The sequence below is a fragment of the Ochlerotatus camptorhynchus genome, unplaced genomic scaffold (assembly GCF_037179485.1).
Source record: "Ochlerotatus camptorhynchus isolate MF236.1 unplaced genomic scaffold, CSIRO-AGI_Acam_v1.1 ptg000140l, whole genome shotgun sequence".
NCBI classification, from domain to species: Eukaryota; Metazoa; Arthropoda; class Insecta; order Diptera; family Culicidae; genus Ochlerotatus; species Ochlerotatus camptorhynchus.
This window is the reverse complement of record NW_027040630.1, coordinates 1892062-1908916: the sequence shown is the minus strand read 5'-3', so window position 1 is coordinate 1908916 and position 16855 is coordinate 1892062. Positions and strand designations below refer to the sequence as shown.

Here is a 16855-nt window from a genome sequence, read left to right as displayed (position 1 = left end):
GTCAAGGCTGCGTGTTGAAGAACTTAATAAGTAGGTGAACACTGTTGCAATGTGTATCCCGTAATTAGAACTTCATTAAAAATTGAATTAATATACGTCCAATCAAGAATGAGCCAAACGATAAGACACGTGAGTAGGTAGACTAGCTTATCACTCTATATCAGTATCTCCTTTAGATCCGATCGCTTCACGATCGTGCCTAATAAGCCCCTAATTCAACCAGCTAGGGAAGATAATGATCGGTTGGCCCTCTTTAAATCAGTAGTAAATTGATCTCCAGCGAAAACACAAACAAAACCTTTCTCGAATTCCTCACTGCATGGAAGAAAATATTCCACACCGCTGGTTCCTGCTTTGCTGCTGCCCTGTTCGCCGTGTCCACCGCCGCTTCATCCAGGTTCGCCAACACTGCGGTTGTTTTCACCACCGAGTTTGACCGCACTGGACTGCACTGAAAAAAAAAGACTTGTTTATTATTTGAGGTTTGAATTTAAAATCATAAATTCTTAATAAATTCAAATTTTAATGTTAAGTGTGAAAATGTACGTATGTACATTTATACTAAATTTTAAACTTTTAATAGTATGACATTAAATCAATTTCATGAAACATGTTTTCAACATCTATATACACTGAAACCTCCGTTTACGAAGTCTTTTTTTACGCAGTATTCAATGTACGTCCCTCTTTTTACGAAGTAAATCCCAAATAACGAGGTTTTTTTTTACGAAGTAAATCCCAAATAACGAGTTTTCTTTTTACGAAGTAAATTCCAAATAACGAGTTTTTTTTTGTGATTTTGGGAAACTGGGATATACTGTGAAATACCTCACAATATGGATATTGTTGGAATCGGAGTGACGTGTAGGGACCGGAAATCAATGTCTGACGCCATTTTGAAATCCAAGATGGCGACTTCCGGTTACAGAAAAACTTGGAAATTCTGCCAAATACCCCCACAATATGGGTATTTTTGGAATGTCTGACACCATTTTGGAATCCAAGATAGCGACTTCCGGTAACATAAAAACATGGAAATTCTGCCAAATACCACACAATATGGGTATTTTTGAAATCGGAGTGACGTTTAGGGACCGAAAATTGATGTCTGATGCCATTTTTAAATCCAAGATGGCGACTTCCGGTTACAGAAAAACTAGGAAATTCTGCCAAATACCCCCACAATATGGGTATTTTTGGAATCGAAGTGATGTGTAGGGACCGGAAATCGATGTCTGACGCCATTTTGAAATCCAATATGGCGGCTTCCGGTAACAGAAAAGCTTGGAAATTCTGTCATACACCCCACAATATGGGTATTTTTGGAAATGGAGTGACGTCTAAGAACCGGAAATCGATGTCTGAAGTCATTTCAAAATCCAAGATGGTGACTTCCGGTTACAGAAGAATTGGCAAATACCACCACGTCACCCCGATTCTTAAGATACCCATATTTTAGGCTATGTAATATTACTTTTATGTTTTTATGTAACCGGAAGTTGCGATATTGAATTTTAAAATGGCGTCAGACATGGGTTTTCAGTCCTAATAGGTCACCCCGATTCCAAACAACCCATATTGTTGAGTATTTGACAGTATTTCCCAGTGTTTCTGTAACCGGATGTCACCATCTTGGATTTCGAAATGGCGTCAGACATGGATTCTCGGTTCTCACAGGTCACCCCGATTCCAAATATATCCATTTTGTTGTGTATTTTACGGTATTTTTCTGTTTTCCTGTAACCGGAAGCCGCCATGTTGGGTTTCAAAATGGCGTCAGACATCAATTTATGATCCCTACACGTCACCCCGATTCCAAAAATACCCATATTGTAGGGTATTTGACAGAATTTTGAAGTGTTTCTGTTACCGGAAGCCACCATCTTGGTTATAAAAATGGTGCCACACATCGATTTCCGGTCCTTCCACGTCACTCCGATTCCAAAAATACGCATATTGTGGGGTATTTGACAGAATTTCCAATTTTTTCTGTTTCCGGAAGCCGCCATCTTGGTTTTAAAAATGGCGTCAGACATCGATTTCCGGTCCCTACACGTCACTATGATTCCGAAAATACCCATATTGTGGGGTATTTGACAGAATTTCCATGTTTTCCTGTAACCGGAAGCCGCCATCTTGGATTTAAAAATGGCGTCAGACATCGATTTCCGGTCCCTACACGTTACTCCGATTCCGAAAATACCCATATTGTGGGGTATTTGACAGAATTTCCATGTTTTCCTGTAACCGGAAGCCGCCATCTTGGATTTAAAAATGGCGTCAGACATCGATTTCCGGTCCCTACACGTCACTCCGATTCCGAAAATACCCATATTGTGGGGTATTTGACAGAATTTCCATGTTTTCCTGTAACTGGAAGCCGCCATCTTGGATTTAAAAATGGCGTCAGACATCGATTTCCGGTCTCTACACGTCACTACGATTCCAAAAATACCCATATTGTGGGGTATTTGACAGAATTTCCATGTTTTCCTGTAACCGGAAGCCGCCATCTTGGATTTTAAAATGGCGGCATACATCGATTTCCGGTCCCAACACGTCACTCCGATTCCAAAAATACCCATATTGTGTGGTATATGACAGAATTTTGAAGTTTTTCTGTAACCGGAAGCCGCCATCTTGGATTTCAAAATGGCGTCAGACATCGATTTCCGGTCCATACACGTCACCCTGATTCCAAAAATACCCATATTGTGGGGTATTTGACAATATTATCAAAAACCTCTTTTTACGAAGTAAATCCCAAATAACGAGTTTTCTTTTTACGAAGTAAATCCCAAATAACGAGGTTTTTTTTTTACGCACTAATTCGATTTACGAACCCCCGTTTTGGTTCGTAAATGGAGGTTCCAGTGTGTATATATATAGAACAGAGTGGCATACATAAGACCGCGCATAACTCGAGAACGGATCGTCAGATTTGAGCTGTTTCTTTTGTTGTTGTGTTCATCTCCGCTCAAGGAACATTTTACAGCAAGAAAATTCGAAAATTTTAAAGAACTGGAACAGTCGAAAATTTTTTTTCTCTTCTTCTATATACTGGGTTCCTTAGTGCAAATAATTCAAGGGGCGATAGAAGATCATATTTGAAGTAAAAAATGTTCTAAGCATATGATGAAACCCGTAAGAAAACACAAGTTTTAGACTCCTTTATCCCTAAAATGTGTCTAAATGCAGCTTACTTAAAGTAAAAATGACACTATTAAGTAGTATTTACCAAGCTGTCCAATGGAGGCAAGAGTTTTGTGCCAAATTATGGCAAGCATAGACCAAAACAGAAAACAGTTCAATAACTCAGTAGCCTTTGAGATTTGATCATATGCGTGGAACAATTTTTTACTTCATATATGATCTTCTATCGCCCCTTAAATTATGTGCACTAGGAAACCGAACTCCCTGTCAAATCCAGATTGGCATACATAAGGCCACGAATGTTCGATAAAAAAAAATTAGGATGGAATCGTGAATGCTCGAAATTGTTTTAAACAAAAATTCTGCTAGTTTAACATGAAACATTTGAAAATTAATATCTGGAATGAAAAATTTAACATAACACATATCATAGTAAATAATTTGCAGTAGACATTTCATAATTTACTCGAAATATTTAGCATTTATCATATATCATTTTACAATTAAAATTTAACATAATAAAAAAAATCAAATTGAGCATGTAATATTTAACATTTAACATTTAACATCCATTTAACATATAACGTTTACTATTTGAAATTTTCACTTTATTTTTTTAAATTTATTATTCAACGTTGCAAATTTCACGCTTCAAACTAAACAAGAAAAAATATAATATTTTATTTAAAATTTAACATTTTAAGTTTAAATTAAATATATAACAAAAGTATCTAAAAAAAGTTTCAAATGTTAATTTTAAAATTGACGAGTTTAAAATCCAAATTAAGATATTGTATTCAGAATTTAAATTTTGAACATTTCATATTCAAAATTGTAACGTTTTAAACATTGTTTATTTTTTTTCATTTGAAATTTAAATTCAACATTAAAAATTAAAACTTAAAAATTCACTATTTTCACATTTGAATTTTGAAATTAAAAATCGAGATTTGGCAATCTAGTTTTCATTATTAGCATGATTATTAAAACTCGGTTTTACTTTGATTGTTTTTTTAAAGTGTACTGCAGCTTGCCAGCTGAGGAACTGACTCTTTTTATCCTTCTTCTTCTTTACCTACCTGAGTACCTGATGGGCGACGACTCGTTGAATTCAAATCTGCGCCGAACGAGGTAACCGTCTCCATTGGTCTCGGTCCTGAGCCAATCGCTTCCAGTCGCCTTGGACGTTCAAGGACCTAATGTCCTCCTCAACTGCACAACCCCGAAGCCGACGTCCTCTTCCGGGTTCCCTGCTGAATATTGACTTCGCTTGACGCTCTACCGGCATTCGTGCCACAAGCCCAGTCCAGTGTAGCCTGCCGTGTTTTATAAGCTTCACAATATCCATGCCGTTATATACTTGGTACAACTCGTGATTCATGCGACGCCGCCAGATGCCATTTTCCAGTTTACCGCCGAGTATTGTTCGCAGCACTTTACGCTCGAAGACACCTAAAGCTCTCCGATCGGCCTCTTTCGATGCCCACGATTCGTGGCCATAAAGGGCTACCGGCCGAATCAACGTCTTGTACAGCGCGAATTTCGTTTTCGTACGCAAGCTGCGAGACTTCAGCTGGCTACGCAACCCGCAGAAAGCCCTGTTCGCGGCTTTACGGCAATACGCCTTTTCACTTCGCGGGTAACATCATTATCGCACGTCACTAAAGTACCAAGATAAACAAATTCGTCCACAACTTCAAATGTTTCGCCATCTAGCACCACTTCACTACCAACACCACTATTGCTCCCACGCTTTCTACCGGCGACCATGTACTTCGTTTTGGTAGAATTTATCGTGAGACCAATCCTCGCTGTCTCCCTCTTAAAAGGCGCGAACGCCTCTTCCACTGCTCTACGGTCGATTCCGATGATGTCGATGTCGTCCGCAAAACCAAGGAGCATGTGCGACTTTGTGATGATGGTACCGTTTCTCTGCACGCCAGCTCTCCTAATCGCTCCTTCGAGGGCGATGCTGAATAGCAAGTTCGAAAGAGCATCTCCCTGCTTCAACCCATCTACGGTCTGGAATCCAGCGTTGCACGAATCAGCCTAATTAGTTTCGTAGGAAAACCGTTTTCTTGCATCATCTGCCATAGCTCGTATCTCTTTACTGAATCGTACGCTGCCTTGAAATCTATGAACAGATGGTGAGTCTGCAAGTTGTATTCCCGGAACTTCTCAAGGGTTTGACGCAGGATAAACATTTGATCCGTCGTTGATCGACCCTCACGCAAACCAGCCTGGTATTCGCCGACGAAGGATTCCTGAAGCAGTCTCAATCTGTTGAACAGAACACGTGATAATATTTGGAACGCCGAATTCAGAAGCGTGATTCCTCTGTAATTGGCGCATTCCAGTCTGTGTCCCTTTTTGTAGAGGGGACAAACGAGACCATCCAACCAACTAGCGGGAAATTCTTCCTCCTCCCATATCTTGATCAGTATACGGTGGATCATCTGGTGCAGCTGCTCACTTCCGTGTTTGAGAAGTTCAGCCGGGAGCTCGTCCTTCCCCGCAGCCTTACTGTTTTTCAGCTCTCGTATCGCCTGTTTTCACCTTTTCTAGCGTTGGTGGTTCCACAGCTTGACCATCGTCGTCGATGTGTGTTCTGTTTGTAGATGCTCTCTCGTTCTCTCCGTTCAGCAACGTCTCGAAGTACTCCTTCCACCTGGCAGCCACCATCGTTTTATCTGTCAGCAGATTACCTTCACGGTCATAGCACATGGCGGGAGACGGCGCTGTCTTACTCCTCACGCCATTGACAGTTGCGTAAAACCTTCGCATATCATTCTGCTCCATACTTTCTTGCGCCTCAGCAATAACGCGTTCCTCGTACTGCCTTTTTTTTCCTGCGATGGGTTTGTTCACGTTGATTTCCGCTATCCGCTCATTCAGCTTCTGGTGGTACTCTGCAGCAGCACCATCTACTGTCAAACGCTGGATGTTGAAACGCATCGATCTCCGGTTTCTCGAACTCGTAACGGTCGATAGACGCGCCCTGAAGGTCCTGACATCTACGACATCCGAGAAATGCCGACCATCCACCAATACGTGGTCGATCTGGGAGCAAGTTTCGCCATTAGGGTGTCTCCAGGTGTGCTTTCGGATATCCTTGCGTGCAAAGTGGGTGCTACTGATGGCCATATCACGAGCAGCAGCGAAGTTTATCAGCTTCAGGCCATTATCATTCGTTGCAGAGTGAAGGCTCTCTGTTCCAATGATTGGGCGAAAGAATTCCTCTCTTCCGACCTGCGCATTTGCATCTCCGATGACAATCTTCACGTCGTGTTTAGGGCACTTATCATAGGTTTTATGCAGGCTTTCATAAAACGCGTCCTTCACGTCATCGAATTTATCGTTAGTCGGTGCGTAGATGTTGATCAGGCTGTAATTGAAGAATTTGCCACGAATCCTCAAAACGTAGATGCGCTCGCTAACCGGTTTCCACCGCATCTTCATCTTTTTTCCAATCACTACGAAACCAACTCCGTGTTCTGCTCTATCGCCACCGCTGTAGTAGATATGGTATTTGAACGATGTGTTGGCGATAGGATCTACCGCCCTGAATTCACGTTCTCCAGATCTAAGCCAGCGTTCTTCTTGAATAGCAGCCACACCCACATTCACCTTTTGCAGTTCACGGTCATATAACGTTCTGACATTCCAAGAACCGAGTTTCCTTTGATTGTACTTATTTCGTTGCCGTTGGGTCAGTTGCCGAAAGTTCCGTTCGTTTTTCTTCTTCTTCTTACTTCATTTTTCTGAGTACTTTTATAATTCAGTATGCTACCGTACCAGGGTCGCGATACCTACATCGTGTTGATGGGGCTGCCATCTTAGGTTTAGTTGACACGATTCAACATTTCTTGTTTCAGCCGCTGGATGCCAGACAGGCGCTGTTTGAGCCGCACCTGGTGGACAGACGCTCGGGTTATTGTGTAGATGGGGCTGCCATCTTGGATTTAGCTGACACACAATACAGCATTTCTTTTTCAGCCGCTGGATCCCAGACAGACGCTGTTCGAGCCGCACCTCCTGGTGGACAGACGCTCGACGATTCGCACCTCCTCAGCCTTGCTATCAGCACGATATGGGTTAATTGTGGTGACATTGCCCACACCCCGCTACCAGCACATATATAGGCATATACTGGCTGTCATCATCCGATACGTGGAAGCGTGAGGTAGGAGCTTGTGAAGATCAGAGCTATGTTGGACGCTCTTTCCCCTGTGGTCCTCACCATTTTGGGGTGCACTACGTCAAAGTAGAAGTTTTCTCTGGTTCTGCAATATGCAAAATTGCTTAAGTAGAGAAAACCAACACCCCCAAATCTTCGAAATCAGAGAATATGTTGTCAACCCCATACTCCAGTTGCGGTATTTTTTTCTTTTTGTAAATAGTTCGTTAATTTGTAAGGCTCAATCGCGTTAGCTTAGCGGAGCCGATAATTTATTGTTCTTTGTTTGTGCCAAAATTCACTTAATTCTATGTCTAGTAGGAGTTGGGCCGAATACTCGCGGCTTACCCGAGGCTAGAGGGGTACATTGTTGAAAGATTAAAACAATGGGAACATTGTCGAAATATAGGAAAAGGGGAGGAGCTTGGGAGTAGGGTTTCGTTGGGGTGAAAATTGTCAATTACTATTAAAATTGTTGAATAACTTTTTTCCTGTGAAATTACCGAACTTGGGACGGATGAACGATTTGTCGATGTGAAAAAAATGTTTGGATAATTTTTTTATTATTATTTGAGAAAACCCAATTATAAATTCCGATTAAAAAAATAGAGCAAGTGTGAAAAGTATAAACATTTTAAATTTTTTTTTTGAACCTAGGGATGATATTTTTATTTTCTAGATTTTCTTATTAAAGCTCTTACAATTTTCCACCAATGCTTCTTTTATTTTCTTGATTTTTTTAGGTCCTATCCTTAAGTTATGTTTTTTTTTTGTATTAAGTAATATTTTAAATTAAAAACAAATTTTACCCTCTTCCAATGGCGGACTTGATTTTTTTTTAAAGAAAATCAGTATGCAAAGTTGCTTAAGTGGACAAAACCTTTACCTTTATTGAAGTCTTCCAACCCAATTCTCGAGTTGGCATGAATTTGAAAATAATAAATTCGTATTTTTTATGGAAGAATAATAACATTTTTATGGAAATCTTCAAATGAATTTCATTTTGATAGGAGTGTCCTGCATAGAATTTCTGATCGGTTGTAAAGAAAATTTCACGTGAATCTCAGCACGATTCTCAAATTTAATTTTTAATTTAATTTTAAAAGATCTGATTTTGAAGATAACTATATGAGAACTTTCAAAAAAAAAAATCTGTGAAGATTCACACGAGCTATCAAGGTAGTTTGCATATAGAGAAATTTTGCTCAATTACATTTGGTTTTACGCTTAATTTAAATGTATGTCGCTCAATCATTCCAAGAAAAGACAGGATAAAACCGAAGACATCAAATTAAGAAGACTGGGAACTTTTCCAGATTCCAAGCGACAGATACAGTTGCGCTGCACTTGAGCGAAGGTGGAAGCAACGCATAGAAAAATGAGCAAATACACAAACCTTTCTTCTGAGAATGTAATATTTGCAATCAAATTCGTTCGAAGCATTAGCCTTTGAGCGGCAGATGACGCGATTGTATCTGCCTCATAGCGGCCGTACAAGAAAATGAAAAAGTTGCCATTCTTCTAAATATGTTGTCTTCGATAAAACGCTAATCGACATTTGCTTAGCCCAATACAAAAGACTTATTCAGCTTGAAAGACGTTCCAATTCCGGTAAAATGACTAACTTGTAGCCCCCCTCCCTATATTGAATCCTGGCTTCGTCCTTGATTCACGATACGTGCCTTTGCTATCTTTTTCATCTAGACGATATTAATCATTGGAACTCACGTCTTTGATTGACGAATGGAAATTCGACTGTCAAATAACTGGAAAATGTAACTTTTTTAAAAACAGTAGGGGAAATGGATGTAATGTCGGCCTAAATGCCCCTAATTTGGGTCCATACATAAATTCACGCGTTCATCTAGGTAAAATTGATAAATAGCAAATTTCTAGCGATGGGCCCATAGGCCCACATTAGAGCCATTTCCTCTATTTTCTGTATTTCATCCCAAAAATACAACTCTTGGGCAGCTTCAATACTCGGCTGTCTCTCAACCGATGGCATTATTTCACCAAATGTGTACTCATACTTTGGATAAAGTTCAACCTGACCATCTCCTGCTGCTCCACCGTGAGCAACGTCACCTGAGCAGAAAACAAATTCTCTATCTAGGTTAAACACATTCCGACATTTTAATCAATATTTTCCTCTTCCGTGGCTCTGTTGGCCATTCCATTGTCTCATCGTGTCCGGCAGCCATTCGGTCTGAGCTGGATGCAGCAGAGAGAACCGCACGGCGAGGCGAAAATCACCTGGTGGTTTGGCTTGACTTGACCACGACCACCACCGCCCGTATCTAGTGTTTCCATTTTCCGGACATTTTTGGCTTCCCGGGAAATGGAAAATAGCTGTTCCCGGGCATTTCCGGGATTTGGGGAATATTTTCGATCAGATACCAGAATAGTTGAATTCATGACAGTTATTCAACAGAATGATTGTTTTAACTTCTGTAGAACGATCTATAGATTGTAGATTAGTTTGACCGCATAGTTTTAATATTTTTGCTACCATCGCCAAATTTTGCCAATGATGTCACCAATTTTTCATCCGACTTCTTCTGGATTTTTTATACGAGCTCTCTGGGGAGATTCTGTCCCAATTAAAACTGTTTGTTTTATCGAGGTTTTAAAGCATTCCAAAAGTCAAAATCATGGTCTAAAGAACCCTCATAGAACCAGAAATGTTACTTGGGTATGACCTTAACGATAGTTCCGAATCTCCAAGAATCTTCCAACTTTCCTAGAAATTTTCATCTGATTTCCAGAAGTCCTTCTGACTTCTACGCTGGAAAATTCATCCAATTTCTTCATCAAATTTATTAAAACTAAGAAACTTCTTCCAACTTCCCAAATAAGTCTTTTTGGCTTCGCATGAAAAATTCTGATTTCCCCGGAAGTTTGTTCTGGCCTCCCCAGGAAATTTCTTCTGGCTTCCCTTGGAAAACTGTTTCGATTTTTTCTTGAAATCTTTTCCTTAGAAGATCTTCAGAACTTTCTAGACTGCTCTGGAAAATTTCTTATGACATCAACCAAAAATCCTACAAAAATTCTTTCCCGGTAATTTGAAACAGATTAGCCGGAATCGGGAAACGTGATTTTTGGTAAATTTTCCGGAAATGGTTTCCCGGGCTGACCCGGGTAGGGAACACTATGCATCCTACTTTCACATACACGGTCGGAGTTTTGAGTCGGAGCTGTTGAGTCCGAATCGAAGCGAAAGCAAGAGGGGACGATAAAAACATTCCAATCGATCGATTCAGCTCCAGCAATGTTTGAACAATTATTTGCGGGCTTGCAGTTTTCCCCCACTCCATGGTGGATGGTTTTTGGTCCGAATCCATTTTCATTCGAGAGCCAACGCCTTCCGCCACCTTCGTCCAATTTGAGAATCAGATTTCAGATTCGGTGGAATTTAGTTATCAAATCGATTTTCGCATTCCTTCTTCTTGTTTCGATCTCGTCGGGAATTGTTCGGCTCTTGTTGTCGTCAGTGAAAATTAAATTTTTTGAAACATTCCTCCTCCATTCTTTCTCGGTATTGGGTGTTGGGGAATTTTCGGAAGAATTTTTGCAATTTGCTTCATTTGGAGAACAACCTTACTGGCGATAACAATGAGCAATTTGGGAAACGGCAAGAGAACCGGAGGGTGGAAACAGATGTTTTATCCGAACTTTTCCCTCTGCCAAACAAGTATGAAAATTGCCGGCCGGTTGGTTGGAAGTAGCCGATCCATGAAACCCGGGGATAATTAGGTTAATTGTTCAGCGAAAAACGTCTGTATTGTGAATTTGTGGAACTAGGCTTTTTCCTCCGCTTATTCCACACTGACCTGTTGATTCTGTTCAAGCTTTTCAAGTGGTGCTTACGATGGTATTTTCTGTTCTTTCTCCAATTGCAGGATAACAAATCGTTCACGTGGAAACCGATCAAAGCGCCAGGAGGAGGTAAGTAATACGAATGCTAATGATTTCCACGTAAAGCATGATGCGGCTCCATTGAAATGTGGAGATGCTTTCATAATAAAACCCATGTGCGGTAGATTGATGAGCACGTTTCTGTTATTGAAATGGATACCTTTTCACGAAAGGTGACCAAACGATAAGACGGTTCAGTTTTATTATATTTTAGGGTTCCCGGCTTAACTGCTGCTCAAGTCTCTCATTAATTTTTTTTCGGGTGTTATGTTCCGATAAGTTAGAATAAAATTTTGCTTGTAAATTGTAAGTGCTAGTGCTTTTGCCTTGTGATTAAGATATGTGTGTGTGTGTGTGTGTGTTCGGTAAAAAAATTTTTTGCTCCAAATTAGGGTGGAGCTCAAATTAATTCTCAAACTAACTTTTTTATTTATTTTTTAATAATGACACATGTTCTTCGGACATTTCGGAACTGAGATGATTTCATGTTTCTGACATTTGGAATCTCTAGCAAATCACGACATTATTTCAGAAAATGTGCTACACAATGGGAACACTATGAGGTACAAACGATGTTCCTTCAGTCATGCAGTTTTGAATCATCTCAGCTACAACCGAAGAACATGCGTTGCTATTTTCTAGAATAATAAAATCAGTTTTAGTTGAAGATACTCATTTCAAACAACAGACTAAAGTGGTAATGTTTATATGATAGATGAGGAGATGAAAGTATAGGGTTGATAGTTCCGTTAGAGAACGGCAGTGTGAAAATTGTATATAGAGAGTAGAAAGCGAGCAAGGACAACTTTAGGAAGGTACAAATCGGTTTGATCATCTCTCTTTACCAAACTCCCCCGTTGTAGAGGGATGGTAAGGGGTATTCCAACCCGCCACCACTGGCAAAAAGAGATGATCGCCGACTCACTCATGTACCGACGATGTGTTTGAAACAGCTTCTTTCTATAGGCTTTTTCTCTATGGAACGCACACATATGCAGTATTGGTTTGTTTACAATCTTTTGCTGCCAGCTGCTCTAACAATTTCAGTCGAAAGAATTGTCAAAAACTGTTTTGAAACGCTTTTACAAAGCTCCAATCTTCTCTAGTGAGTGCGAGTATTGTCGGCAACCAGTTTTTCTTCGGTAACCGTTCCATTTGAACTGCATGTAAATCTGCTGTTCTATTATCGGCAACTCGAAATCAGCTACAATTTGAAAACCCTGCTAGATTGCTTTTTCTCAGTGGTAAAAATATAATCAAATTGAAGATGAAAGCATAAAGAATCGTTTGCATGCATTCAGCGAAGTGTTTTCGTAAGAAAATCCAGTGAAAATAGTGTTTCAGTTTGGGTTGCCGAAAATAGTCTGTCATGCCGAAGCCGTAATTTTAATTTGATGTGCCGTTTTCTTGCTATGATTTATTGAAAAATATCGAATACGCCGCTTAGACACTTAGCAAAAAAAAATCCAATACAAACTTGGTTCATTGCCCCTAGGGAACAGTTAAGCGAAATTTCATGGCATTGTGAGAGTTAAAATCCTTTGGCCTGGAACTCCTCTTCTCCGACTCTGATTGTTTCTCTACCGTTGTAGGAACGTTGTAGGAAAAATAGTCGATGGACAAAAGGTCGAAGGGCAAATGCTCAAAGGACAAATGGTCGAATAGACAGTAGGTCGGAGGTTAGGTTACTTTATTAAAGATACTTTCAAGCAGCAAAACGTCGAGTGGGCAAAAGATCGAATGAACAGAAGGTCAAATGGAAAAAGGGTCGAACGAAATTTATAGAGAAAAAAAGTCCAATGAACAAAAGGATGAATGGTCAAATAAACAAAAAGTCTAAATGGACAAAACGTTGAATGGGCACAAGTTCAAAAGTAAGGTTGGGTTAGTTTACTTTATTAAAGAGATTTTCAGCCAGCAAAACGTCGGATGGATAAAAGGTCCAACAGACAAAAGGTCAATTGGACAAAAGATCGAATGGACATAAGGCCAAAATGAAAAAAAAAGATTGAATTAAATGTATAGGGGTGGAAAGTCCAATGAACAAAAGATCGAAGGAACAGAAGGTCAAATAAACAAAAAGCCTTTGAATGGACAAAAGGTCGAATGATCAAATGGTCAAATGGACAAAAGTCAAATTAAATTTGTTGGGATAAATGTCCGAATGAACAAAAGGTCGATTGGACATGGAATGTGCAATCGATAGAATGATCAAAAGGCCTTAAAAGACGAAAGCTCAAAAAGGTAAAAAAGTTTAATCACTTTTAGAGGATCAATAAAAAAATGGATAAAGTTGGGAATTGCAATATGCTGAGTAAATCAAGCAAATCAAACTCTTTGAGTAATCGAACTGAAATGTTAGAAAGTTATTTATCACCTTTGGAATTGTCTCCTTCTTTTTACCTCGAGCCGTTTTTTGGCAGATCCAAAAACAATCACTCCAACTGGACATGCTTGAAAGTCAATTATCGGAAGTAAACGTTTTCTTTATGAGTAGTTCTTTGATAGATGAAAAAACTGAACATTCGACCTTTTGTCCATTTCGATCTATATTCCATTACATTTTTTATCCCTTTAAATTTCATTCGACCTACTCCTCATTCCACGTTTTGTCAATATTAAGTTCTTGTTCATTCGACCTTTAGTTAATTTGACCTTTAGTTGTTTCAAACTTTTGTTCATTCGAGTTTTTGTTCATTTGACCTTTTGTTAATTCTATCTTATGTTCTTTCGACTTTCAATTCATTCGATCTGTAGTTCATTCAACCTTTAGTTCATTCAACATTTAATTCATTCGACCTTTAGTTCATTTCCCTTTTAGTGCATTCAACCTTTAGTTCATTCGACCTTATGTTCATTTGATCTTTTTATCATTTAATCTTTTGTTCATTTGATCTTCTGTTCATTCGACCTTTTGTTCCTTCGACCTATAGTTTATCAAACTTTAGTTCATTCAAACTTTAGTTCATTTAACCTTTAGTTCATTCAACCTTTAATTCATTCGATTTTAAGTTAATTCGACCTTTATTTCATTCAACCTTTATTTCATTCGACCTTTTGTTCCTTCGACCTAAAGTTAATTCGACCTTTTGTTCATTCAACCTTTAGTTCATTCGACCTTTAATTTATTCGACCTTTGATTCATTCGACCTTTAGTTCATTGGACGTTTAGTTCATTCAATCTTTAGTTCATTCAACCTTTTGTTCATTTGATCTTTAGCTGTTTCAAACTTTTGTTCATTCGAGTTTTAGTTCATTTGACCTTTTTTTTCATTCGACTTTTAGTTCATTCAACATTTAGTTCATGCGATCGTTAGATCATTCGACTTTTAGTTCACTTGACCTTTAGTTCATTCGACCTTTAATTTATTCAACCTTTAGTTCATTCGACCTTGTGTTCATTTGGTCATTTTATCATTTAATCTTTTTTTCATTCGATCTTCTGTTCATTCGACCGCTTGTTCCTTCGACCATTAGTTCATTCAAACTTAAGTTTATTCGAACTTTAGTTCATTCAACCTTTAGTACATTGAAACTTTTGTTCCTTCGATATTTTGTTCATTTGACCTTTAATTTATTCGAACATTGATTCATTCGAACTTTAGTTCATTCAACCTTTAGTTCATTCGACCTTTTGTTCCTTCGACCTTTTGTTCCTTCGACCTTTTGTTCCTTCGACCTTTTGTTCCTTCGACCTTTTGTTCCTTCGACCTTTTGTTCCTTCGACCTTTTGTTCCTTCGACCTTTAGTTAATTCGACCATAAGTTCATTCGACCTTTAATTTATTCGATCTTTAGTTCATTGGACGTTTAGTTCATTAAATCTTTAGTTAATTCGACCTTTTGTTCATTTGATCTTTAGTTGTTTCAAACTTTTGTTCGTTCGAGTTTTTGTCATTTGACCTTTCGTTCATTCGACTTTTAGTTCATTCAACCTTTAGTGCATGCGATCGTTAGATCATTCGACTTTTAGTTCACTTGACCTTTAGTTCATTCGACCTGTAATTTATTCAACCTTTAGTTCATTCGACCTTGTGTTCATTTGGTCATTTTATCATTTAATATTTTTTTCATTCGATCTTCTGTTCATTCGACCTTTTGTTCCTTCGACCTTTAGTTCATTCAAACAAAAGTTTATTCGAACTTTAGTTCATTCAACCTTTAGTACATTAAACCTTTTGTTCCTTCGATATTTTGTTCATTTGACCTTTAATTTATTCGATCTTTAGATCATTGGACTTTTAGTTTTTTCGACCTTTAGTTCATTCAACCTTTAATTCATTCGACATTTAGTTCATTCGCCCTTTTGTTCATTTGGTCTTTTTATCATTTAACCTTTTGTTCATTTAATCTTCTGTTCATTCAATCTTTAGTTCATTCGAGGTTTTGTTCATTTGATCTTTAGTTGTTTCAAACTTTTGTTCATTCGAGTTTGTGTTCATGTGACCATTTGTTCATTCTATTTTTTGTTCCTTCGACTTTTTTTACTTGAAATAAATAATGCTTTTAATTTTTTCTCCCGAAAAAATATTCCTCTATAAATTTGTCTCACATGACATTTCGATCAAAATGCCGTTTCCGTGCTAGAGTCTTATAAAAAATTTCAAAGACGCCATTTTGGAATATTTTCAAGATTCAAAACGGCCGAATTTTAGCAGACATGAGAACCATTGCCCACAACAAACAATTAGTTCCTCAAACATTTAGTTAATTCGATCTTTAGTTCATTCAACCTTTAGTTCATTCAACCTTTAATTCATTCGACCTTTAGTGCATTCAACCTTTAGTTCTTTCGACCCCGTGTTCATTTGGTCTTTTTATCATTCGATCTTCTGTTCATTCGATCTTCTGTTCATTAGACCTTTTGTTCCTTCGATATTTTGTTCATTCAACCTTTTGTTCAAGCGACCTTTTTTGTTCATTGGAATTTTTGCCTCTTTAAATTTCATTCGACCCTTTGTTCATTCAATGTTTTGCAAGTCCATCCTATAGCGCAAATCAGCAAGCCTAGAAAAACACATTTTGAGTTTTCTTCGTAAAGTAACGTAGGATCGATGATAAAAAGGCCAAATGAACAAAAGGTCGAATGAACTAAATATTGAATGAACAAAAGGTCGAAAGAACAGAAGATCGAATGAACAAAAGGTTAAATGATAAAAAGACCAAATGAACAAAAGGTTGAATGAACAAAAGGTTGAATGAATTAAAGGTCGAATGAATTTAAGGTTGAATGAACTAAAGGTCGAAAAAACTAAAGGTAGAAGGAACAAAAGGTCGAATAAACAAAAGGACGAATGAACTAAAGATTGAATGAACAAAAGGTCGAATGAACTTAAGGTCAAATGAATTAAAGGTTGAATTAACTAATTGTTTGCTGTGGGCAATGGTTCTTATGTCTGCTAAAATTCGGCCGTTTTGGATGTTGAAAATTTTCCAAAATTGCGTCTTTGAAATTTTTCAAAAGACTGTAGCACGGAAACGGCATCCTAATCGAAATGACGTGTGAAATAAATTTGTAGAGGAAATTTTTTTTCCTGGGAAAACATACAAAAATTATTTTTATTTATTTCAAGTAAAAATTACAAATAAATGTGAAAAACTTGAGTAT

General features: G+C 38.3%; 1 protein-coding gene across 4 annotated transcripts in view; it reads left to right on the top strand.

Annotated features, from left to right (window-relative positions):
- The window catches only part of Pde9 (phosphodiesterase 9), a 398535-nt gene that overhangs the window by 142403 nt on the left and 239277 nt on the right, over positions 1-16855 (top strand). For 3 of the 4 annotated variants that reach the window (XM_065221203.1, XM_065221201.1, XM_065221204.1), the window contains exon 3: positions 11233-11278. The exons of the other annotated variant lie outside the window; for it this stretch is intronic. The gene's annotated coding sequence lies outside the window, so the exon portion shown is untranslated. The remainder of the gene's footprint in view (positions 1-11232; positions 11279-16855) is intronic. 4 annotated transcript variants of the gene reach the window in all.